General features: G+C 39.4%; 1 protein-coding gene across 1 annotated transcript in view; it reads right to left on the reverse strand.

Moving 5' to 3' along the window:
• Positions 1-24,870, reverse strand: part of RNF152 (ring finger protein 152) — a 154,103-nt gene extending 129,233 nt beyond the window's left edge. The window contains exons 1-3 of the transcript XR_012121258.1: positions 24,836-24,870; positions 4,069-4,118; positions 1,772-2,029 (exon numbers count right to left, since the gene is read on the reverse strand). The gene's annotated coding sequence lies outside the window, so the exon portion shown is untranslated. The remainder of the gene's footprint in view (positions 1-1,771; positions 2,030-4,068; positions 4,119-24,835) is intronic.
• Positions 24,871-25,184: the final 314 nt, after the last annotated feature.

Here is a 25,184-nt window from a genome sequence, read left to right on the forward strand (position 1 = left end):
TGGGGTAAGCTATTTTTGAGTTAAAATAGAACTAGTCCAAACTGGAACGATTGATCAATGGTTCTCTTTGATCTTTTTAGGTGTAGAAACCCAGCAATTTGCCTCTGGGCAAAGCTAAAGCTAGAATCTTAATCACTTTCATATACTTATAATTTTCTACAATTCAATCTGTTGAAAGTTGGTTTACTTGTTAGGCTGCCCTGACTGTTTCATCACTTCTCCTCTGTGGTACCTAGACTTCCAACAAACTTGACAGTGATATGCCATAGTGGATTACCCCGTGTGCCTCCTCCTGAAGTATGTTATGCAGATGGCCTGTGGATCTGAGAACACCCAGGAAATCCACAAAAATGCCTGGTATCAAAGTAGAGATACCTGAAGCAATATCATTGGAAAATTACTCCCAGGAAAGAAATGCTGTCAACCCCTTTTCCAAACACTGGTGTAGATGGAAGAATAAGAAAAGGGACAATGAAGGAGAAACTTTCTCTAGATGCCTAAAAGGTGAAAGGGAAACCCCAGGGAGGGTCACAGGATATAGAGAAGAGTGAGGTAAAGGCAGCCCAGACAAATTTTCTGTTGCTTCACGATCATCCAAGGGAAAAATTGAATCTGAATGCATCAGCCTCCAGAGGACATGGCTGTAACCTGTGTTCAAGGCTCCTCTGTGTTCTTACTCCTGGTTGGGTGGATGACATCATTGACAAGTCATCTTCAATTATGTCAGGAGTTTCAGGGACGTGGAGAGATATCAATAGAATTTAGAAGAGACTAAAAGGTCATGCTCTTGGGACCCATTCCCAGTTCTCTCAGTGACTCATAGGGTGATTTTTTTATTCCCATTGTTATTAGGGCTATTTTATTGAAGATTGATACAATACTTAAGATTTGGAGGTCAACTCAGGCCCTCTCCTTGCTTAGTATCTAAATTAGATGTAAAACTTTCTTTCAGACACAAAGAGAAAGACAGGCATGAAGGTTCTAACATCTAAGAGAAGTGCAGTTGGAAATTTTGCTGAATTCCCCTCTTAAAACATATTATCTTATTTATTGAGGGGGAAATTCATTTAACGTAAAGGTAGCCGTTTTAAAGTGAGCAATTCAGTGACATTTAGTACTTCACAGTGCTATGCAACCACCACCTCTATCTAGTCCCCAGACATTCCCAACACTCCAAAGTCAAATCCTATACCCAGAAAGCTGTCCTCTCTCCCTCTAGCCACTGGTAACCACCACACTTTGTTCTGTTCCTGTGGTGTTATCTGTTCTGGTTATTTCCTGTAAATGGCATTATAAAATATGTGACCTTTTGTGCCTGGCCTCTTTCACTTGGCATGAGGTTTATGAGGCTCGTCCATGTTGTAGCATGCATCAGCACTCCATTCCTTTTTCTGGCTGAGCAATATTCCATTGTCTGTTTACACTGTAATTGGTTATCCGTTCATCTGCTGGGGGAAATTTGGCTGTTTCCACCCGGGGCTATTGTGCTCCTCCTCCTTTTAAGTTCTATCTCTTACTTCCCACAACTCCATACTTTCTCCTTTCTTTTTTTAATTATAGATCCTTCCCTTTGGAAGACACACATGATTGTTTAGCTTATGTCCAGGGGCTTTCTGGAGGACTAAGAACAGAAGAAAATGTTGTGGATCAGAGAAGAAGGAAGAAGAGTTTGGGAAAGAAGGACAAAGACAAGAAGAGATGGAAAGAAGAACAATTAGCAAACACACACAGATGGAGCAGGAAGCACAGGAAACAGGCTGAGAGGAGGTACCTTTTTGGTAAGTGGTCCGTCTCTGTCTACAGGGCTCAGCAGAAGTTTCTTCAAAGAGATGTAGGAGGCTGGTTGAAAGCTCCCTCCTGCTTTTTCTTTTGCTGCCATCAGGAGAACATTATCCAAAAATCTGGTGTTTAAAGCAGCAATCAGGAGGTCTTCCGCCTGTCTCCTTGCCCCAGGTTTCTCTAAGTATTATTAGTCTGGATAGTTTCTTAAAAGACTATCAGTTTAAATCCATTTGAATCCTAAGACAGGCTTTTGGAAAAAGAACTGAACATCAGAAAAGGATTTCAATGATAACTAACTGAAGAAAATACTGGTATCTATTTTCTTTGAGGTTTCCCCCTAAAGGAACTATTCAGTTAGTGTTAGACTAATGACCCGCTGTTTCTGCCACCAAGAGGATGGCTCTGATTCTTCTTTTTTAAAAAAGGGGGAAAATTACTTTAAGCCAAACCAAAAAATCAGCTCTTATAGAAAAGTGAAGTGCACCTGTGCATCTTATATGTCTTTTACATGTTGATAATTTGGCTTGCTAACATTTTTATTTATGTTTGTATTTATGTCCATGAGTGACATTGTTCTGTAAATTTTTTCCACATTGAGTCTTTTTAAAATTTTGAGATCAAGGTTACATTTACCCAATAAGAGACCTTGGAATTTTTCCCACTTTCCTATTTTCTAGAAGACTGTCATTTTTTCTTCCTTAATCTTTGGTAGGACTCAGAAATAAACCCAAGTGAGCCTGGTGTTTTCTTTGTGATGAGATTTTAAATTACTGATTATTCCTTACTATTCAGAAATATTCAGGTTTCCTGTCTCATGTTGCCAGTTTTGGCTAAGTTGTTTGTTTCTAGGAATCTGTCGACTTCATCTAAATTTTCAAGTTTATTTTATATAGAAAGTTGTTCACAATATTCTCTTACCATTTAGATATTTATCTTTTACCTATTAGATCTATAATTATGGACCTTTTTTTCATTCCTAAAATTGGTTATATGTGCCATCTCTTTTTTTAATAGATTTACAAGCACCAGGAGATTTCAATTTTATGAGTATTCTCAGAGAGTCAACTCTTGTCTTTATTGATCTCCTTTATTATATATTTGGTTTTCTATTTCATTGATTTCTTTTTTTATTGCTTTTATTTTTATTATTCTCTATACTTTCTTTGGGTTTAATTAGTCATTCTTTTTGTAACTTCTTGAGATGGATGATTAACTCTTCTATTTCAGCCTTTTTTTCTCACGCATGCTTTTACTGTTAAGAATTTCTCTCTAAATAGTTAGATCTTTAGCTGTATCCTACAAGTTTTGGTGTATCATATTTTCATTATCATTCTGATCAAAATACTTCTTCTTTGTCCTATGGGTTATTTCGAAATATATTGCTTAATTTCTAAACACATGAGGATTTACTAGTAATCTTGATTTGTAGCTTAATTCCACCATGGTTAGAAAACATCCTCTATATGATTTAATCCTCTGACATTTCTTGAGTTTTTCATTTTGGTCAAATACACACTACTTTTTACAAATGCTCATGCACTTGAAAAGAATGTGCATTCTATAGTTCTTGGGTGTATTTTACTATATATATATATATTCATCATATTAAATTTCTTAATGTGTTTCAAATATGCTTTATAGTTATTGATGGGGTGTTTTTGTCTGTTCTGTTACTAAAAAGGGTAAATTGAAAGAAACTCCTATAATTATGGATCTGTTATATTTTAGTATTTCCAAATTTTATTTTATATAGATTTTATTTAAGAATTAAATATTTACCATCATGAAGTATAACTATTTATCTCCTACATTTCTTTTTTGTTGTTTCTTACTTTCAGTTGAGTTTTTTGGTGATATTTTTATTGTGACAAAGTATACAGAAAATTTACCATTGTAACCATTTTTAAAGTATAATTTGGTGGCATCAAGTACATGCACAATGTTGTACAAACATCAACACTCTTCATTTCCAGAATATTCTCATCATCCCAAATAGAAACTCTCTGCCAGTTGGATATTTTTTGATTCCCTTTTTATCTGTAGTTTGGAAGCTATACACTCTCTTACTATTCTGTTGAAATTACCTTAGAGATTACAGAATATACTCTATCAAAATCTAATATTAATTGGTACTTGTATCCTGTCCCTGAATACAATGCCAAGATCTTAGAACAGTTGGACTACACTTGACCACTTTTGCTTCATCTATTATTGTGCATTTTAATTCTATATACTTTAAGCACCTCAAATGGCATAATTTTTTTGATACAGTCAATACTCACTTACTTTTACTTTTCTTTATTCCATCTTGTGAGCTGTGATCTGGGGTCTTTCTCCTGTATTTGAAAAATACTTTTTAGTATTTCCTTCAGTCTGGGTCTACTGATAACAAACTCACTCAGCTTTTGTTTGCCTGAAAATGTCTTTTTCTCCTTCATTTTTAAAGGATAATTTCACTGGGTCTAGAATACTAGATTGGAGACATTTTCTTGCAGCACATGGAGGATGTCCCACAATCTCCTGGCTTTGGTTATTTCTGTTGAGCAGTCTCCTGTTTTATTTCGCATCTTTGAAACTCAGTTGTACTTTCTTTTACCCTGCCACTTTCAGCTGCTTCATAGACCCCCCCCCTGCTGTCCTTGGTTTCTCTGGGTAGTCTGCTTACCAATATTTTTCTTTACTTCTTTTTTAGTTCCTTCCCATCTTTTGTTTGATTCTGTGTTCTCTCATTGAAGGCCATGAGCAGGTCTGCCCCTGGAAAGCCCCTAAAGTGACATGCATAAAATGATCTATATCCTGCCTCACAGCTGATTCAGTAGATTGAAAAATCTGCAGCATAGGTTCAGAGGCTCAGAAAAGAGAGACAGGGACAGATTGCATAAGTACAACTCAGCAAGCATTTCAATCCTCAGAATCTTTACATCATGCCTGAGTTAAATGCTTGTTGAATAGCAGCATTATGTCAATCTGGACCTACCTGCAGAAGAAAAAAAATACCATATATTTATATATAAAGTATATATAAAATAAAATTTATTTATTTATTTATATATAAAAATATTTACATAACCTGGCATTCACATCTAATACAACTGTTATGTAGAACATATCAGTGTTTTTGAATCTCATCTCTGTACCCAGCCCATTGTTCTTGGGCCTGGGATTATGGCATCTTTACTTCTTTCTTTACCTCTAGTAACATGGAAATCAAAGACTGTGTTTCAACTTCTTAATTTTTGAAAACATACATATTTGACTATACAATTTTCTAATATGACTAAAAGTTACTCAATATTTTCATCATCCTCCCAAGAACCACAAGAACCTTAATATACTTTAAGTACTTTGAACACTCTCTTCCATCATGTAATTGCTTTCTAGTCTTAGTTTTTTTATCTGTTTTTAATTTTTTTGAAGTATAGTTGACATACAGTACTGTAATAGTTTCAGATGTACAACATAGTGATTCAACAACTATATACATCAGGAAATGCCCACCGTGGTTAGTGTAGCCATATATTTGTTGCCATACAAAGTTATTACAATATTATTGACTATATTCCCTATGCTATACTTTTCATCTCTATGACTTAATTATTTAGTAAGTTTTTAAGTTACTTTTTAAGGAATGGTTAAATTTTCTGATACATTTGTAGTAATTTCTCTCCATTATTTCTTTGATCCACTACTCTCCCTGGGGTTTCTCTTTTCTTCTTGCTGAATATGTAATAATTACCTTATTGAGGAATTTGAGAAGGGAAAATATAAACTTTTTAGTTATGTTTAGTTTAGAAAATGTCTTTATTTGACCCTTAATCTTGCAAGATAATTTAGCTGGCATAAAATTCCAGATCGAAGTGTTTTTCCTCTTACCTTCTGGAGTCTCTCTTCACTAATGAGAAGTCAGCTGTTAATCTAACAGCTCATTTTCTCTTAGGCACTCTATCTTTTCTTACTGAGAACCTTACAGATTTACCTCTATTCTCAATCCTTTGTAGTGTCAGTAGGTGAAGATTTATCATCCTCCTTCTGGCTTGCACCTCAGAATGCACTTTGAGTTACCTTTATTTTCATTTGGAATCCTTACTTGCTCTTTGTTCCCCTATGATAAAAGGTTCTGCAAAGTTTTTCTGCAAAGGGCTAGACAGTTAATATTTTAGGCTTTGCAGGTCACATATGGTTTCTGCAGTGTTTTCTTCTTCTTTTGCTTTAATAACTTCTTAAAATTGTAAAAACCACTTTCGGGTTACAGGTTGCAAAAAAAGTTTGCCGCCTCGCCCCGCGAATCCCAGTTGTACCTTCTGCCTCTACCGGCACACACTGCTCCTCCCTCCAGCCACCCCAGCGTCTCCCTCAAGAGCTGCCACTCCCTGCTCCGCCGCACAGTGCGTGGCGTGCATCTGCTACAAGCAATGCCCTGCTTAACAGGAGTCAATTTAATTCACTTGAAACCCAAGGTATCTGCAGATATGTAATCTTGACACATGAGTCTGAACGTGTCCTGCAGGCAGACATTTTGCTTGGTGGTAGCAGTCTTGGCCTACTGCAAGGTTTCTCAGTCTTTTCCTGACTCACACCCACTGTAAGAACGACACTGGCATTGCTGCCAAGGACCCCAGTACACACATGCACACTACATGCATATCCGACACAGACGCCCCTTGAAACAGTAACTACCCTTACTTACCTCGTGACATGTACTCTGATATTTTTTTCCCCCCATTCTATTCTACTACATTATTTTTAAAAGGCTGTCACTACTCACTAAGTCACTTTTATTACCCACTAATTGGTGTGGCTTTCAATGTGAAAAACACAGGTGTCTAACGTTCTTTTTAGAACACTGGGAGTCAATAGAGCTTTGTATGTTGGTCTGGGACTCCAACCATCATTCATAACATTGTTTCACTGCAAAAATGCATTCTTATTTCCTAACAACTGGATTAGAATCCAATTTGGGAAACTCAATCCATTTGTAAACTGGGGACTGCCAAGGTCTAAATCAGGAACATTTTTATATTAGGAGTTCATTTAGACCAAAACAAGGAAAATCAGAGAACCTTCTAAAGTAATTCCAATACACTCGTCTGCTTGGGAATGGAGCTTATCAGGAAGTGGTCAACCTTAGCATTTATTTAACTTCTTTTCCCTTTGAAAAAGGAGTTAATTTAAATTTTTTCAAGACAGCACAGAAGCAATTCATTTTCCTCCTAACAGTTGGATGGGAAGTTACTTTAATGTGTCTGCAACAAAATAAAATTTGGCAGTTGTCCAGTGTTTTCTGAATTTACCAGTTTTTGTTCTTACAGTTCTAGCCTTGTCTTAGGCAAGGACTTTCGTCTAACGGTCCTGACAGAAAGAAACTGTACGCAGACAGTTTGGGAAATATTTCTCCATGCTCCCAAACTTCAACAAAGGTACATTTAGGAACTTCCAGAATATCATTAGAAATGACAAAACTTCAGGATTTCATTAGGAATGATAGAGCTTGGCCTTATTTTCAGAGATTCCCAAGTCTTTTTACTTTATTTTATGTGAATTTGAACAACAGTGTAATCTAATGTATCAGTAGTCACCTTCAGGCTTCTTTCAGAGTCCTCTCAGTTAATCATTTTATACAATTATTTCAGAAAATGTTGGGTCTGGAAGTACATGGGTATATCCTACCAAATTTCATCACTTTTATAATATACTCTACCATAATTTATTTTTTCTGCCCCTCAAAAACAGAAGCTAAATATCCTCTCAAGATAGTTCACACAAGGGCATATAGCTTCTGTCCAGGGCGCAACTCTGAGAAGAGCAAAGTGGCTGCTTGCCCTCCAGCCGAAGATAATCCAGGGGTTCCAAGGAAAGGCAAGACCTCTCCTCAAGGAGCTCATATGCTTAAAGGTCCCCAGATGATATTTACCCTAGGTCTTCTGTCCTGAATCACCCTAGTGACAGAGAAGTGAAAGGTCCCATGGGTGGTGTGACGAAAAAGTTTCAAGCACCTAAAATCCCCCTCTCGTTCCGTCCTTAGATGTTAAGCCTTTCAAACTATCATTGTGGGTAAATTTCTTAACCTTATAAGTAAGCTGCAGTTTCCTCATCTGTAAAACAGAAATCAGTGTGTCCACCTACGATGGGAGAAGAGAATATTCAATTAGCTGATGTGTGAGAAGTACTTACAGCGCCTGACACATGGTAAGCTTCTCAATAAAAGCTAGTTCTTTTCCTTTCCCGTTTCTTAGGATTCCAGAGTTTCATTTTAAAACAAAATTTCAAAAATTATATTGATGGGGATTGCTGGTTCAAGATGGGACACTGAGCACTGGCATGGCTCTCCCTCCTCCCTCATCTGCCCCTTCTGCCATGCCTCCCACTTGAGACCCCAACAAAATAGTAGTAAAGGAATAAATCCATAACAGCAAAGGGAGTGGGAGAGGGACCACCACTAGACACGCACCGGGACAGGGGTGAGGGGCGGCAAGAAGATATGAGGTCAGAGAGCACAACTGCAGCCATCAGAAAATATAAAATATCAAAATTCAATAAGGATGAATGAATAAACTATGTTTTCGATGAGTCAAGAAGTAGCAGATTATTTAAAGATGTTCAATTAACCACTTCAAGAACAGTGAAAAGTAGCTGACACCAGGAAATTGTACTGGGGAGAGGAGAGGAGGGGTGCACTTTAGTATTAAATCTTCTGCACAACAAAAAAACTCATGTGCCTATTATTTTACTTTGACAAAAGGCAAACGAAATTAAAAACTCCCCAAGTGGAAAAAAATGTTATTTGTCTGCAATGAAAGTGATCATAACAGAATCTGCATGATTTACATGCCCCTGAATAATTACACAGCAAATATGTCCCAGATGACATTTTACCTTTGATATTTTGCATATCCCTGAAAAAGCCTTTTCATGCTTCTGTATTTTCTTGGGGAAGAGATCATGCAAATTACTTTACATGCTTCTGCTGGTACAGCTCCATAATTGCCACATTTTCTGGCCTGAAACACTTAGACTCTCCAGTCTTCCAGATGCCACAGATTCAAGTATAAGCCCAATTGGCCAAGACAGCCAAGAAGAGGATTGAGGTGCAACTTAACTGCAGAAGAATGAGAAAGAAGGTCTTTAACGATCCCCTTGGTTCACAATGCCTATGTAAGATCAGAAGGACCAGATTACTACACCTCCATGAAGCATCACCACCAACACAGCAGCACTCATGAAGTCGCTGTTGTTTCCAGAGGCTGCTCGTCACACTTTTATCAAACATGCAAAAAGCAGGCAAGTTAATATGCTAACAACCAGAAACCTGTTTCGAGTTAACTAGGAGCCAAACTAGATTTCCCCCTTTAATTCGTATCGGAAGATCTAGTTGCCAATAAGCAAGGCAATGATAAATACAAAATTCAGAATTGTGGCTGAAAAAGATCAGATAGAGATCTTCTAGATAGAAAAGGGAAAAGAATCATTGATGCAATGATTTTGTCAATGTGCCAGTTTTTAAGTTAGGTTGTGGGTTCAACAGGAATTTATATCATTATGCTTCATTATTTGCATATAGAATATATATTTTTTGTATGTGTCAGACATTGATAATACATTTTTAAGGGAAAAGTAAAATTGTGAGAGATGTCAATTGTATTACTCTATAACATCATTCCATTTCTTAATAACATGAAGTTATATCTTCCTCTTTTATCTATCTTTTTTAAGTTCTTCCACAAACATTTCAGAACTTCAAAACAACACTGTCTATGTTATGGTGGAATAACAGGGATTTAGAATCAAATCAACTCAAGGTCAATACCTGCGGCCTCTGAAATGGGCAAATCAAGTTCCAGCTGTTGATGATTACGGCTACTTCTTCCCTCATTATCCTTACGCGTATGCGCTGCCTTGATGGCCAGCAGTGACGATCTTTCAGAGAGGCGCCATCATCCTACAAGCTCTAGTTGGCAGTGGTATGTGGTGTGGTTGGAACTGGCCGCACAGCAACAATCATTTCTGCCACAAGCAATGCCATGGTATCTTCCCCAGGGGAAGCTGGACCTCCTCCCAGGCTGAATCCAGATCCTAGAACCTCAGCATGGGCTGCCCCCTGGACCTCTGCTCACCCAACTGGGAGAGGCCAGCATGGAGGTTTAGGCTGACTGACAGTTAAAGACATGACTTGAAAGTTCAGAAGCTCCTCAGTGAAGGAAGTCCTGTGAAGCCTATACAATGACTTGCACTAAGAAGTCTGTAATGCCACAAAACATTCATTCAAACTCCGGAGGCCACAGTGCTTACTGTAGACAGACTCCAAAGATAGACACCAACAATTCCTCCCAACCCTGTGTGTGCCTGTTGCTCCTCCATCAACAGATAGAGTTGATTTCCTTTTCCTGAATCTGAGTTGGCCCCCAACTGCCTTCACTGACAGAATACGGCAGAAGCTAACTGGTGCGAGCTCTGGACCTCCGGCAGATGATGTATGGCAGCCTCCACTTTCTCTCTCTTGGGATGGTGACCCTCCACATAAAGAGGCTCAGCTACTCTGGTGGAAAGACCACATGGAAGGAGAGACACAGAGACAGAGAGAAACAGTGGGGCCTGGTCAGGCTGCAGCTGTTCCAGGCGTTCCCAGCTGGAGAGGTGGACACGTAGGTGAGTGAACCTGTCTTAGTTCTGTAGGGCTGCTATCACAAAGCACCACAGACTGGGTGGCTTGTGAAAATTTATTGGAAATTTTATTCTCTCACAGTTCTGGCAGCTGCAAGCCCCAAATCAAGGTGTGTCAACAGCATTGGTTCCTTCTGTGGTCCTGAGAGACTCTGTCCCCGGTCTCCCCCAGCTTCTGACGGCTGCTGGCAGTCCTCGGTGTTCCTTGGCTTACAGCTACCTGACTCCAGTCTGTCTCTGAGGCCACCTGGTGTTCTTCCTGTTTATGTCTTCGTGTCCTCTTACCTTATATCTTCGTGTCCTCTTACCTTATAAGGACATTAGTTATACTGGATTAGGGCTCCCTCCAGACCACTGCAACTGCATGAGGGACTCTGGGAGAAATATATACGTTTTCTTGTGCCTGCCCAAATCGCAAAATCACAAAGAAATGAACGATTGTTGTTTTAGGCCATTAAATTTTGGGATGGTTTGTTACCCCACAGAGATAACCAAAACAGTCCTTTTGAATTCTTGGAGAGGTGATCTGACTAACCACTGACATGAATTACTAATAAAATGCTGTTAATATATAAATAAAATTACCAGTAAAAAGATGAGAACACTGAGGTTTTTGCATAAAGCTGTTATAACTTGTGAGATGTCCTAGATATTTCATTCAATTGCTTTTCTTCACCAGAGGGTTTCTGAGAGGTGATTTCCTGTTTAAAATGAGTAGGACAAAAAGGGCAGGAAATGTTCTGTGCCTCAAAATGACTATAAAATTCTTAGTAATATGCAAGGAATGTGAAATTCTCTGAACCAAAGTAGACTGATTTGTGTTTTGTGAAGGACGGTGGACTTTATTATATCTGATAGCTCCAGAAAGAAAAAGGAAGGGAATCGATTGTAGCTGATGTCCTGGTCTGTAAAGATTAGAAGGTGAGGAGACTTTAAGGTGTGAAGGAAAATGAGATCTGACTCTCACCAGGTATTCAATAATTCAGCCCTCATCTTGCTCAGACAAAATGAGAAGTTCAAGTCTTCACTGGATAAAACCAGGTGAAAAAAGCTATATGCTACCAATTTTCCCTAACAAACTCCAAAAACTATGGGGATGAGAAATGGCAGATGTTAGTCTCTTGTGACCCAGAAGCAGCAAGGCCTAATATAAAACTGTTGAGTATGGAAATATAACATGGAGCAGGCTGAAATTTTCAAAAAGGGGATGGATTGTGACTATATTAGTCTACTGGGAAAATAAATACAAATCTTCATATAGAGACAAGGGTCTATTAGTCTTGAATTGAAGTCAGAGATAGGGGTCCTTTCCGCTTACTAGCCATGAGCATTAGGTGATTTTGTGTCATTTGGCATTTCATATTCCTCATTTGGAAAAGATTTGCAAAGTAACTTTGCACAGAAAGGTATTGTAAAAAAACATGAAATTATAAATGTGAAAACACTTTGAACACTCTGAAATTACATGACAAAATAGGTTTAATTATTATTATTCAGCATATATTTAAGCATGTTCAGGGGAAAAATATTTTCTGCAGTAATGATTTCAGATCTGGCTGATTGAAAAGAATTGCTAAAGAACCTTGTGGAACAGTGGTCGTGAAGGCAGCCATGAGCTCATCAACAGGACGTTGGCCTTCAGTACTTCTGACTGCCCACTTTCAGCCCTGCCTAGGAATTCCAGGACTTTCTTCTGCAAGATGGCTTCCTTCTCTCTCTCCTGCTCTGACGCATTTACAACAAGAATAATTACTTACAATAGGTGAGCTTCCAGATAAAGTTCTCCAGGAAAACCACCCCCTGGAATCTCCACACCAGATTCAGCTGTCACCTCCTATTTACCGTCAAATCAAATGCAGACCATTGCCAAGAGCAAGGTGGTGTCTGGAGCATATGTTTACTCCTTAGGGTCTTGATAACCAGCCAGTTTGGCAACATAAGAGACAGCGAGAAGAGAGAAGACCGAGTTTATTGTTTCAAGTCACCCTAAAGTTTCTTGTCATTTGGATTTCTAAGCAAATCCGAAAGCAACTAATTAGGTATTCAGTCCTGTTAACCATGCACCAGAGAGCTTACAAAATTTATGTCATTTTATGAATATCTTCTAATATTGATAATATTTTCCCCATTTAAAAATAAGACAATGGAAGGTCAAAGACCTTCAGTAACTTGCCTAAAGTCACAGAACTAAAATGCAGTAGAGCCGAAATGTGAATGTAAGTGTCCTGACTCCAGAATCCAAGCTCTTGCTATTTCACAATACCTTGCTTGGAACCCTTATGTAACAAATGGAGAATTGACAGTAACAAATGCAGTGGAAGCTCACACATTCCACTCCTTCACTATAGGCGAGCAAACAAGCTGTGGCATGTCTATGTTCTTTTGGTGGAAATTTACTTACCCAGGTTTTAATTCTTTTGGCTAAGATGATGTGTATGAGTTCTTCTTCTTTTGGTAATCAAATTCATACTATTAGTCCTTTAATATTCAATCTACTGATTTCTTCAGTGACGGTTACAGTGAAAATCTAAATTCCTAAATATGACATCTAAGACTCTCCATGAGCTGGTCCTCTCATAATTCCTATCTAATCTCCCCCTACATCTTTCCTCACTTGTTCAAAGAAGTAGGCAAATACATATATTAAGGATCACAGTCTGTGGGTCTCATGTCTATATATTTTCTTATGATGCACTTTTCATGTAGAACGATGTTTCTATCCAGGATTAATTCTTGTCAATATTTCAAAACTCCTAATAGAAATTAAACGGTTACCTGGAATAACGACTTCATAGGCTAATTAAAAAATTAAGTTTCTTGGCTTTCAGCCAAAAATGCTCCCTCAGTTTGGACATGCTAATTATCTCATCTGATTAGAAACTCTGATTACCAGTAATGTGCCTTTTGCTATCAAATTGAGCAGTTAAGTACCTCTTGATAAATGCAAATTTATTTGCAATGACAAAATCTTTTGAGGACAACACAGAATGGGGTAAGGGATAGGAAATAAAAGTGCTCCATGTTTTAGAAAGTTCAAGAACCAATGACAGCGGTCTTTATTCTAGCACACTCTTGCTTGCTGAAATTCTTCATGTTTTTGGCATCTCATATAAATGCTTCTCTATGAAGTCTCCCCTGTATCATCAGGGAGAAATAATCCCTCCTTGGTTTTTGATCGTATGATATGGTATATGTACCAATCCACAGCATCTTACTTCCATATTTTCTTGGCTCTAAAATGCTATCAATTATCAGCATCATTATTATATGTGTATATTCTACACACAAAGAAAAAATAGTAACTACCAATTATGGTATACCATCTTGATTTTAACATGTAAAGAATTACAAAAAAGTGTGTGTTACAGAACTGATGAGATACAGTGTCACGAGTAATTTGCATTTCATTTCCCTTCCTAGGTCATTAAGAGGGAACTACTGTGTCTTGGTCATTTCTATGTCCTCAGGACCTTACACTATGCCGTATACATGATATATATTCAATGTGTGTGTTATACTGAATTGTTAGTTTAGAATGGCATTAAGACTCCCAAAGCTGGGTGACACTAGGCCCTTGGTGACATACCATAGGCTGTTCCTGCCTTTTACATACCCTTACAGGTCAGTCTAGTCTATAAATTACACAGTAAAAAAGAAAACACATGATCCTAAAAGACTCACCTAAATATCAGAAGTAAACATTTTCACTAAAACATTATTTGTTAGATTTCTGCTGAGACTTTCATTCAGATAACTTGGGGTGCTGTACAGAGAATTGCATATTTGAGACTCTCGAACAGTTTATTTTTGAAAATTGGGCCAAGGAAGGAAGACCATAAAGGACCATAGGGAGAGAAGGAAAGGCCCATTCAAAGCTGAAATTTCTTATGTGTCCCCCGAAGATACTATAGTTCTAGTCTCAGTGAAACAATGGGTGTTTAATTGGCTGGAGAGGTGGATGGCTGATGGATGATGTATCAGCAGTAATCCACTGTTACTACAATAACACTGCACAGCAAACTACAGCAAAACCTCAGTGCCACATAATAATACACATCTGTTTAGTTCACGTGGTTTGCTGGGTGCTTGGGTGACCTGGGCTGGGCTTACCCACGTATCTGCAAGTCAGCTGGGAGTCAGCTGGTATAGGCTGAGCTCAGCTGGGGCAGACAGACTGGAGCAGCTCTACTCCATATGCCCCTCATCCTCTTCCTTGGACCAGACACATGTTCTTCTCATTTCTCATGCCAATTGGCAGAGAACATAGGACACGCAGAAACAAAGTTACCTAAGACCTGGGCTCAGAACTGCACACAGTTACTTTTGCCTCATTCTCTTGGCCAAATCAAATCATATAACCAAGCTGAAGCCAAGACCCTCCCTCTTTAGAAGAAGACTTACAAAGAGCATAGTTACAGGAAGGGGTGAAGAACTGGGTTCAATGATACAATTCTACCACGTGTCTAGTAATAATCCTACACATAAATACTGATTTAGAAAGTATATTTACAAAATATATTCACTGATATTTTCTCATTTAATTTTACAACTAGACCAAAAAGGCAAAACAGATACACTTATTCCGACTTTACTGAATTAAAAAGGGAAACTTGGAGAACTTAACTTGTCCAAAGATATATACTAAGTGATTGAGATGAAATTTGATCATATTTATTGAGTATATTAAATAGACATATACTGTCATGTGATTCAGACAGAATTCAAACCCACGGTGCCATAGTTCTTCATGGATTCCACTGTGGGCACAGGGTGGGTGTGTTTTCTGTAAAGGGATAGGCCAACTCAGAAGAACAACAATATTGGGCTTATCTTCAGGACCATCCAACCACACCCAAACTTTCCAGGAATATGATGCTCTGCTACATACATAAACAAGAGTTGGCTGCTTGTTCTCATATAAATACGTTGATCTGTGAAGAGATGGCACTGAGTACAAAGAATGATGAAAATGCAAATTGGTACCAATACTGAAATACAAATGGTATCACACACTGATATACTGCGTATGGATTTTCTGTCTTCAACTGATTGGAAGAAAAACACATTTGAGGTGATGAACTGCAACATGTTAGAAGTAATTGGCTTACTAAGGAAAAGGGTGTTAATTTAGAAATATCAATACTATTCCCCTCCAGGTGGATTATGTATAGACAGAACAGAATCAGAGCTGCCCAGTGACCTGGTAGTTTATTGTTTCATTTACCACCATGGACGTCTCACAGTAAGTGGGCTTCTACATTTCTGCCAGGACAGAGGGAGAAAGCATGAAAGTCAAGGTCACCTGACGAAATAAAGACTGGGGCTAGAAAATGAAAAGCTAATTGAAATTCCCAGCAACTTTCCAATAATAATCCTACGATAATGTTAGTCAACCTAACCATCAGAGGAAACCATTCCTAAGGGCCCCCTGCCACGCTCACACAAGGCTGGGATGGGGATGCTATTATCGCATCTCAGAGCATCCCACACCCTTCTTCTGTTGCATTATGTCACTTGAATTTATTATGTATTTATGTGATTGTCTTTACAATGTATGTTGCATCCTAGCCTGTAAGCCTTATGAGGGGAGATCAATAAGTTTCTTGTTCATTTTATGTATCCTGGGACCTAGAACAGTGCTTGCCACAGATTAATCAACTCCTAACATTCATCAGATGAAAAACTGATGCAGCATAAACAATTTTACCACTTCTATCTTCGTACAGCACATTTTCTGTGAGCCAGCATGGAGGAGAATAGGAGAGATCATGGGCAGGAGCTGGGGAAGGAGGGTGCGTGCTCTTGATTAAATGCCCCTTCCCCTTCCTAATGGCTCTTGAGAGTAGGATTAAAATCCATGACACAGCCCATTAGGCACTGTGTGGTCAGGCCTCTTCTCACCTTTCCTGTCTCTTGACTTCCTATCATCAAACTCTAGATAGACTACCCTGGTTGTTCTTCTTTTGGTTCCCTGAGTACACTGCAACCCCACCTGCCCCAGGACCTTTGCACACACCACCCTTCTGCCCTGACCTCTGTCTGTGCACCTTCTTAAACGACTCATCTCCCAGCCACCCGTCCCTCAGCACTTCAGGGAAGGCTTTCTGACACCCCAGGCTAGGCCAGGCTTTCCTCCAGTCTCCTACAGAAGCTGTACCGCTGCTCTCCTGGGTAGCACAAACCACAGTTGTTATTCTTCATTTGTTTGTGTGACCACTTAGTTACCATGCTCCCCCCGGACCGTAAACTCCATGAAAGCAGTAAGTGCGATGACTTTTGCCTACCATGAATATCCAAGACTTAGCATTTTTAGCACTGTGACTACCTTTTGGCCAGACCTCAGCAAGTATTTATTGAATGAATCAATGAATAAAAGAGACACACACACATCTCTTAGATCTCTTTCCTTTTTTCCTTAGGGATGAGCACCTTGAGGCAATAGATCTGATTCTAAAAATAGCTTCTGTTGGCATACCAATCAATCTTAATTCAAGTGACCTAGGTTTTAGCCAAGAAACAAGTCCCAGCCAGGTGTCCACAGTTTCTCTTAATAAAGTGCAAGAATTTTAGGTGCCTCATTAGCACAGTAGGTAGCGCATCAGTCTCATAAAGTGCAAAAATTCTATTCTAATTCAGCACAGGTACTTTGATTTAAGAAAAAAAGACAAATATCTTGTCTCCTTGGCAAGAGACTTCATTCAAGGTATCCCTTCTTACTATCAAACCAGTCATTAGTGAGACTTTTCTTTATAACTCCTTTATCACAGTTTATCACTTATATTGTAAAAACTCCCCTACACTCACCCTGCCACATATGGCCACAGCTTGTTTGCAAAGAATGCTGATCATGCTTTCAAACAAAGCTATTCCCATATGCTTGTGATTCATTTCCCCCTTCCTGCCTTTGCTTCATTTGTTTTACAATTGGAGTTTAATTTTGAAATGGTTGCTATAACAGGAGGTGACTGGGGAGAGGAAGAATTAGAAGAGGGACTAGAAAGCTGGGGGATGATGTGAGGATGTTGCTTATTAAACCCACAGGCAGGATCAAAGACTGTTGGATTGGAAAAACCCCATACCAAATTCCCACTTGATCCCTTCCTTCCAGTTAAAGTAAGGGAATCAGGAAAACACCAAAATGAAGAAAAGTCCCCAATTTCTGGAATGCATTATAGTCCTATTATTGACATTACAACGGAACCAACATATGGGTCCGTCGCTGACCAGAATAGTATTTGGAAAAACAGAGCATCCTCTCTCCAAAGAATACTAATGAAACTGAGAAATGAATTGTGTAATTGCTTATTGCAACCCAACATAAGACCTCTTAATGGAATAAAATGTAATATAAAACTAACTTGGTATTCTTGGATAATTTATTTCTCCAACAAATATTATTTAGCATCCATTGTGTACCATAGCTCTTTCTAGGCATTGGAGATACAACAGTGAAAAAACCAGATAGGTATCCCTGTATCACAGAGTGTACATCCTAATAGGAAGAATAGAGAATTAAACAACTAAGCAGGAATGTGTATGTCAGAATTGAATGTGTGCTCTGGAGGCTCAAAAAGGGATGATCACAGCGAGCAAACGAGCAAAGCTGCAGTGCTCGTATCTTGAGAGGTGGTCAGAGAAGGTCTCACCTACCAGGTGAAACAGGAGGCCACTGTGGCTGCGGGGGTCGGGGGAAGCAATCCAAGCAGATAAAAAAAGGGCAAGTGCAGAAGTCCTAAGGCAGGGACGCACCGAGTATGCCTGAACAACATCGAGGAAGCTAATGGTACTAAAGGGGGCTGCAGGAGATGATGTCAGCCAGGCAAAAAGGGGCCACATTAAATAGGGTTTTGTAGTCTATTATAAGAATTGTAGATTTTGCTCTGTATGAGATGGGAAGCAACTGTTTGGAAAAAGGAATGACATGATCTGACTTAAATTTGTAAGCATTCATTTTGGCTGCTGCTGTGACTAGACTCCAACTCTCCCATGCCACTGCTTCAGGAGAGCTGGGTAGGGACTCCTCTCCGGTCTCTTCAACCCCCTATTCAGACCCTTCCCTCCCAGTTTCTCCCACAATCAGATAAGGTCTTATTCCAACAATAAACCCCATTCTGTAACATTCATTGTGGTTTGCTTCCCACGTTAAAATGAGGCAGGGCAGGGACATGGGACAAGCAACATGATTAACTTTTCCTGCCTGTGATGAAAAATGCCAAGATATAAACATTATAGTGAGAACTGGAGGGACTTCACCTTAAGGCTAAGATTCCATTTTAAAAACCAAGGAGTTAGGAGGTAAGATTCCTAACATATTTTATGGTAATCAGCCAACAACTGACCCTATCTTAAGGCAGGACAAGGTCACTGCTTGAGGGTAACCACTACCGTGGAGAACAGGATCAAGAAATCCTTGTGTTGTTTATCTTCCAGAATACCTAGAGGACAGACTAGGGGATAGACATCATGAGACTACATGTCAGGCCTATGCTGCCCCCCGACCTTTGCTCCATTCTTGAAAGTCTTAAAAGACAGAATCCTAAGCCCTTAAGTGACCCTCCTCTCTGAGGTTGCCCACACTCCCCTTTCTTCGAGTGTGTACTTTTTGCCTTAAATAAAGCCTTCTCACTGCTCAACTTACTGCATATTGTTTCTGTGCTCTTCCAGTGGAAAGCATCTTTGTTACTTGCTATTTCATTCAGTTTTCCAGATTTAAGCACTAGTCTCTCTCTCTCTGCTCTACTTCAGACAAGTAGGGAAAGGCTACTAAGATTTCTGATTTGGGCTTGTAAGTTCCTGTCACCTGGGCAACCTGGAGAGGCCTGCAGCTGCACAATCATGTTCTTTAGTACCCTGCCCAAACATCTCCTTTCTTTGCCTTTAGGAAGTTCTCAGAACATAATCTCACTCTATCCAGTCCTCTGCGGCTTGCCCAAACCCCAGGTTAGTAGGAGCTTAGTTCTACACCATGCAGATTCAAGTGGACACTGGATGCCAGGTGACCCTGACTTTAGGAGTTGGCAAGGGACCTGCCCTAAGCAGAGCAGGACTTCAATGAGCTTCCCTTTTCTCACTGTGTTCTTTCTGCTCTCTGCTGCCTGCCTGCCTGCTGACATTTGCTTTTACTCTCACTTTAATAAATTCCTTTGTTACTTACATTCATCCAACCTGATCAAGAATTCTTTCTCATCCAGAGTCAAGAGCCCTCCCCCACCCAGGTTGAGGCTTCACCGAGTGCTCAGGGAGAGGCGGCCCCAGAGGCAGCTGCCTGACAGCAAAACCATGGCCACCTGCACCTGGGGAGTAAGTCCAGGCGGGGAAGAGTCCAGGAGCTGAGCCTGGCACACTCCAGAGTTTGGAGATGAGGGAGTAAAGGAGGAATCAGTGAAGGAAACGAGGCAGGAGGGGCCCCTGCAGCATCTGAAGCTCATACAAGTTGGGGAGGCCATCATAACAAAAAAGAATTCAAAATTACAAATAAAAATTAAATATACAAGTGAATATACATTTAGAATGTGAAAAGAGATCACCTCAAATTATAATTTTTTAAAGGTGGCAAATACAATAAATAACATATTTTAAGTTATTTAACTGCATAATACACCCCTATAATACTTTTATCCTGCACTTTTTGATCAACTATTCATACTACAATTATTCTATATTACTATTTTCTACAGAGAAAATGGAAAAATAACACATCTTCCTTCTAGCATGACTGATCACACTTTAAAAATTATTTTTAGTTTGTATGAATAAAATCAGTGTCCTGACATTCCTGGCTGTTTATAGTCTTGGTAGAAGTTTAAGCTCCACAAACAAAAGAATCCTCTAAATCTGACTTCGAACAATCTTTATTTTTAAAAATATTTCAAATATATATAGTTTACATATAATTGTGTTCTCTTGTATTCCAGTTAAGAACTTCCATTTCATTAAGGTATCAAAGAATCAAACTGTACAAAAACCATCTTAGTTTATACATCCGATGACAAGAAGGATTTTTCACAGGCTGCTTTCCAAATTCTATTTCCCTTTCACTCTCACATGCTTCTGGTGCTGTATCTATAGGACAGACACACTGATATCATGACTCCATTCCTGACCAGCACCTTTGTGCCTTGATGCCATTTATGCCAGCACATAGGCAGGAATATTTTTCAAAGCCATTCTACTCCAGAGGGATAGAAATAACTCAACTGTACACAGAAAACACTACCAAAAAAAACCCACCAATAACAACCCACATTATATACCCACTACACCTGAACTAATGTATCTCCAACTCAAGCTATTCTCAGTCTTTATAGCCATTCCAACATTCTAACGCCATCTGACATAAAGGGAAAATTTTAACTTTCTAATGAAAAAACTTTCAAACGTATACAGAAGTAAACAGGATAGTATAATAAATTCTCATGAACCCATCACCCAGTTTCTCCAACTACTGACTCAAAGTAAACCTTGTTTCAGCTATACCTCCCCTATTTTTCCCCTTTCTGTATTGATTTGAAGCACAGTTTAGATATATCACTTCATCTATAAATGTATTTCCAAAATATAAGGATTTAAAAAAAAAAACAATGACAACATCATATATCCCCAAAATGAATAATTCCTTGGTATCAGAGTAGTGTTCAAATTTCTATCTCATAAATTGCTATAAATTTGTTTTTATACTGTTTGATTCAGAATTAAAGTTGTGATTAAGTGACATGTTTCTTAAGGCTTTTTTTAAATGTATCTTTTTTTCTTGTAATTTGTTTAAAGAATCAGGTTATTTGTCCTATAGCATTTCCCTCAATCTATATCATTCTAATCACATCCCTGAGGTGTCATGTGTTTATCTCTTTTTCCTGTCCTCTGTATGTACTCTGAATTATAGTGGATCTAGAAGCTGGATAAGATTCAGGTTTGACGTTTTTGGCAAAAATACTTCAACTGGTGTTATTGGAGGCGTTTACGGTCTGGTCATTTCCTGGATTTTGATGTTAGTAGGAGTTGGTGATCAATGTTGCCTTAGGGTGGAGTTCCCCAAATAGACCTGGAGACAGGGATCACTGTGAGGGTACCTTGGGACACCTGCATAGCACCTTGGGAGACCAGTAAGGCACTCTGGGAAGTAGAACAGGGAGGGGAGGAAGTCAAAAAAGACAGCTATCTCAGACAAAATCCCACAGAGAGCATTGTCTTGGTGATCCCATAGGGAAACTCAGCAGTGTAGATAACACTTCAGAATTTCCCTGACTCAGGAATCTGGATTTTCATACACCTCTGCCTTTCAGTGATTGGTTAAGAGTTGCTTGACCAGAAGGAGGCTAGGGAACAGATCACTGGAGACAAGAAGAAACCGAAAGGCCACCCACAATATTGGAAGACTCATCTATCGGCTCTTGCAACCATAAAGTCTTCAATATCCCATGCCCCCTTACTAAGGAGGGTCTATCCTACAGCTTCCTCCTCCCTTCCACCCTGTACAACTATCAAAAAGGCCACAGTTTCTCAGTAGCCCCAGTCAAAGCAGAGCTTCTAGGATGCCCTGTGAACAAGTTTGCTCAGTCAACTCAAATAGCACGATGTGGAGGGATGCAGGGGCTCCATGCCAGCCAACTTTATTCTTTAAATTGCCCATTTAGGGGGGAAAATGCTCTGATGTTCCAAATCAAGCCATAAAAACCTTAATTTTGTACTTATCTCCTAAAATATTGTCACCTGCAATACTGAGAAACTTCATGTGTGTGTGTGTGTGGAAGAGATTCCTCCATCTGTGTGAAAAGCTCTATAGAGAAAGCTAAAACCCTTGTCTTCTACCAGCATTATTTCTGTAGACCAGATCTCCCTGTAACTATGGAGGCTCCCTATGTTGACCTAAGGTCAGAACACAGGAAGAAGCCAAGCCACTGATGGCAGTATCAAGCTACCAAGGGCCCAGGCTACTCATCTTTAAACAGAAAAACTCCCAGGTCATTTTCATTCACCTGTTCCTTGCCAAATTCTGACCGTTTTTCCTTCACATTTCTCAATTCTGCCCTGTCCCCGCCCCGCCCACCCCTGTCCTTACGCAAAGTCAGAGTTGTTCTAAAGAAATGCAAAATGTGCAGACAGACTTGAAGAAAAGCAAAATCCCAGAACGATCAGAGACAAGAGGGACAAGGAAGAAAGACAGTGTGAGTCTTGCCTTAAACGTGGAGGCAGCAGGTGCTAAGGATGGGGGAGAATTGAGCTGGTGGGTGAATGGCTATGACATCAGTTTTTTGTTTGTTTGTCTGTTTGCACCAGGATCATCTCACTGCCAATAACAAACTGGCTGGGGAAGGGAAAGTCTGAGGTACTCAAGATTTGCTGCTCTGTCTATAACCACAGTTTATGGTTTCTTCCTTCAGATATCCTCAACTCCATACCAGTTGCACCTGAGTTGGTTTGAAATGCTGTAGCCAAGATAGTCTCTTCACCGATTCCCTGCTAGACTCTGCCTCAGGGTGGGTTTCCTGGGCCTAGGACTGGAGTCTACCAAACACTGCCAGGTCCTTATGGAACACCCTGGATAACCTTGCTGCCCTGGAGTCCACCCAGACTCCTGCCCTTCCCTCCCGTCTCAGTGTATTTCTCCAAAGCTTACCTTCTTGATGAGAACTGACTGCCCACCCCCCACTCCGCACTTGTCTCCTGCCACCGGTTATTAATCCCAAATTCATACAGGAAGTCTCTTGCCCACAGACTGAACAATGTCATTGATTCCCAAGTGCCAGTCTCTCTTGCTGCCCAAGGAAAGTGCCTTCCCCATCCTTGTGCAATCCTCCCCACATTGGACTTTGGCACCCCCAAAGGGGACGAGAGACAAGAGGCTTTACTATTTCACATCCCAGAAGATGGAGGACCCATGTATGAGGTATGTTCCAATATGAGGTTAAATGTGGGATGATCCTGGCAGCCAGAAACAGAATTTTCACCCAACAATTTGGCTTTGAAGGACAGCCAAGCCATTGAATGGGTCACAAAGACTCAGCAGGATTGAACTGTCACTTTTAGTTTTCAATCAGCATTTGGAAATTGTGGCAATATGCAATTTTTCTCTAATATTTTTTCTTTCAACAGTCACATTGTAGTAAAACTATTATAGAAAAATTGAAAAATATAAAATAGGTTATAAAAGAAAATTAAAACCAGCTCTAACCCCACTAAATAGAAATGTGCTGTTAGTATTTCAGTGTATTGCTTGCCTATATTTTTCTATTCATATGCAATACATTATAGTATGCACGTAAATTATTAATATAATTTCAATTATTTTTTGTGAGCATGCTTTGCATCTCTGAGACTCCTAAAGAACAGTGTTGTACTTTACCATGTAAATACTTTATTTTTTTAATGAGTAAATTGATAGCTGATCAGTATAGAAAGATTGTGGCAGATTCTGAGATAAACAGAGTTAAGTACTGATCTATTCTGTACCACTCATCAGCTCTGGGACCTTGGGCAAGTTTCTTAAATCTTCGGTGCTGCAACTTCCTCTCACTTAAAATGGGGACAAAAACACTTATTTCAAAGAGCTGTTGTGGTGATTAAAAGGAAAATTGTGTGTAAAGTGCTTAGAGGAGTGTCTGGCATGCAGTATTAAATAAAGGTTAGTTATCAATACTACCTTCACCATCTTTGTATTACTCCAAGACTGCTTTTAAAAAACGAGAGAATTCATAATAAAATGCTGACCCAATAATATACCTATTCAAAGGTTGATAAGAGTTTTGGTTGAACAGCAAATTATTCAATTATTATTTTATTGAATTGGGAGTTGAACAGCAAACACCTCCTGGAGGCCACATAATCCAATGGGCAAGAGCATGAATTTCTCATGAAGACAAGTAAAGGTTTAATTCCTGATAATAAACATTGTTGCAGTTAACGTAAGGGGACAGCAAGTGTTCTCAGAGCTTCGCTTCTATTAGTTCATTTAAACCTCACAATAACCTTGCAGGTACTGTGATTAGCAGGACACTGAGGCAAATGAAGTTAAGAAACTCATAGCAAGGCAACAGGCTAATCAAGGCACCGCTAGGATTTACACTCAGATGACCTTAGACTTTGGAAGCCTAAACTTGCTTAGAAGTTTAGATAGAGCCTTGCTTTTAAATATTGCTACTGTCCTTCCCTCCTCCTCCGCGGGGGGTCACATTCCCAGAGCCCCTGTGGATGCCTGACATCGCCAATACAACCGAACCCTATTTATACTATGATTTTCCTATACATACATACATACCTATAGTAAAGTTTAATTTATAAACTAGGCACCAGTAAGAGATTAACAATAACTAATATAAAATAGAATGATTGTAATATACTATAATAAAAAGTATGTGAATGCAGTCTCTCTCAAAAGTTCTTATTGTACGGTACTCACCCTTCCTCTTGTGGTGACGTGAGATGGTAACGTGCCTACTGAGATGAACTGAGGGGAATGATGCAGGCGTTGTGACGTAGCATAGGGCGACATCTGACGCTACGTCAGCAAGAGCCTCTGCTTCTAGACGGTGGTTGGCAGCTCACTGAAACCGGGAAAATGAAGCCGCGGATAACGGGGACTAGTGAACATTGCTGTGTGTTTGAAGTTATTTAACGTCAGTGAGTACCGTGTTAGATTGTGGCCTTTTTCTTAAGGATTTGAGGAAATTATTTGTATGTTCTTGATGTAAACCCTTTGCCAATTACACATATTGCAACTCTCTTAGTCTTTAGCTTGCTTTTTGAGT

The sequence above is a fragment of the Manis javanica genome, chromosome 9 (genome assembly GCF_040802235.1).
Source record: "Manis javanica isolate MJ-LG chromosome 9, MJ_LKY, whole genome shotgun sequence".
Taxonomy (NCBI): Eukaryota; Metazoa; Chordata; class Mammalia; order Pholidota; family Manidae; genus Manis; species Manis javanica.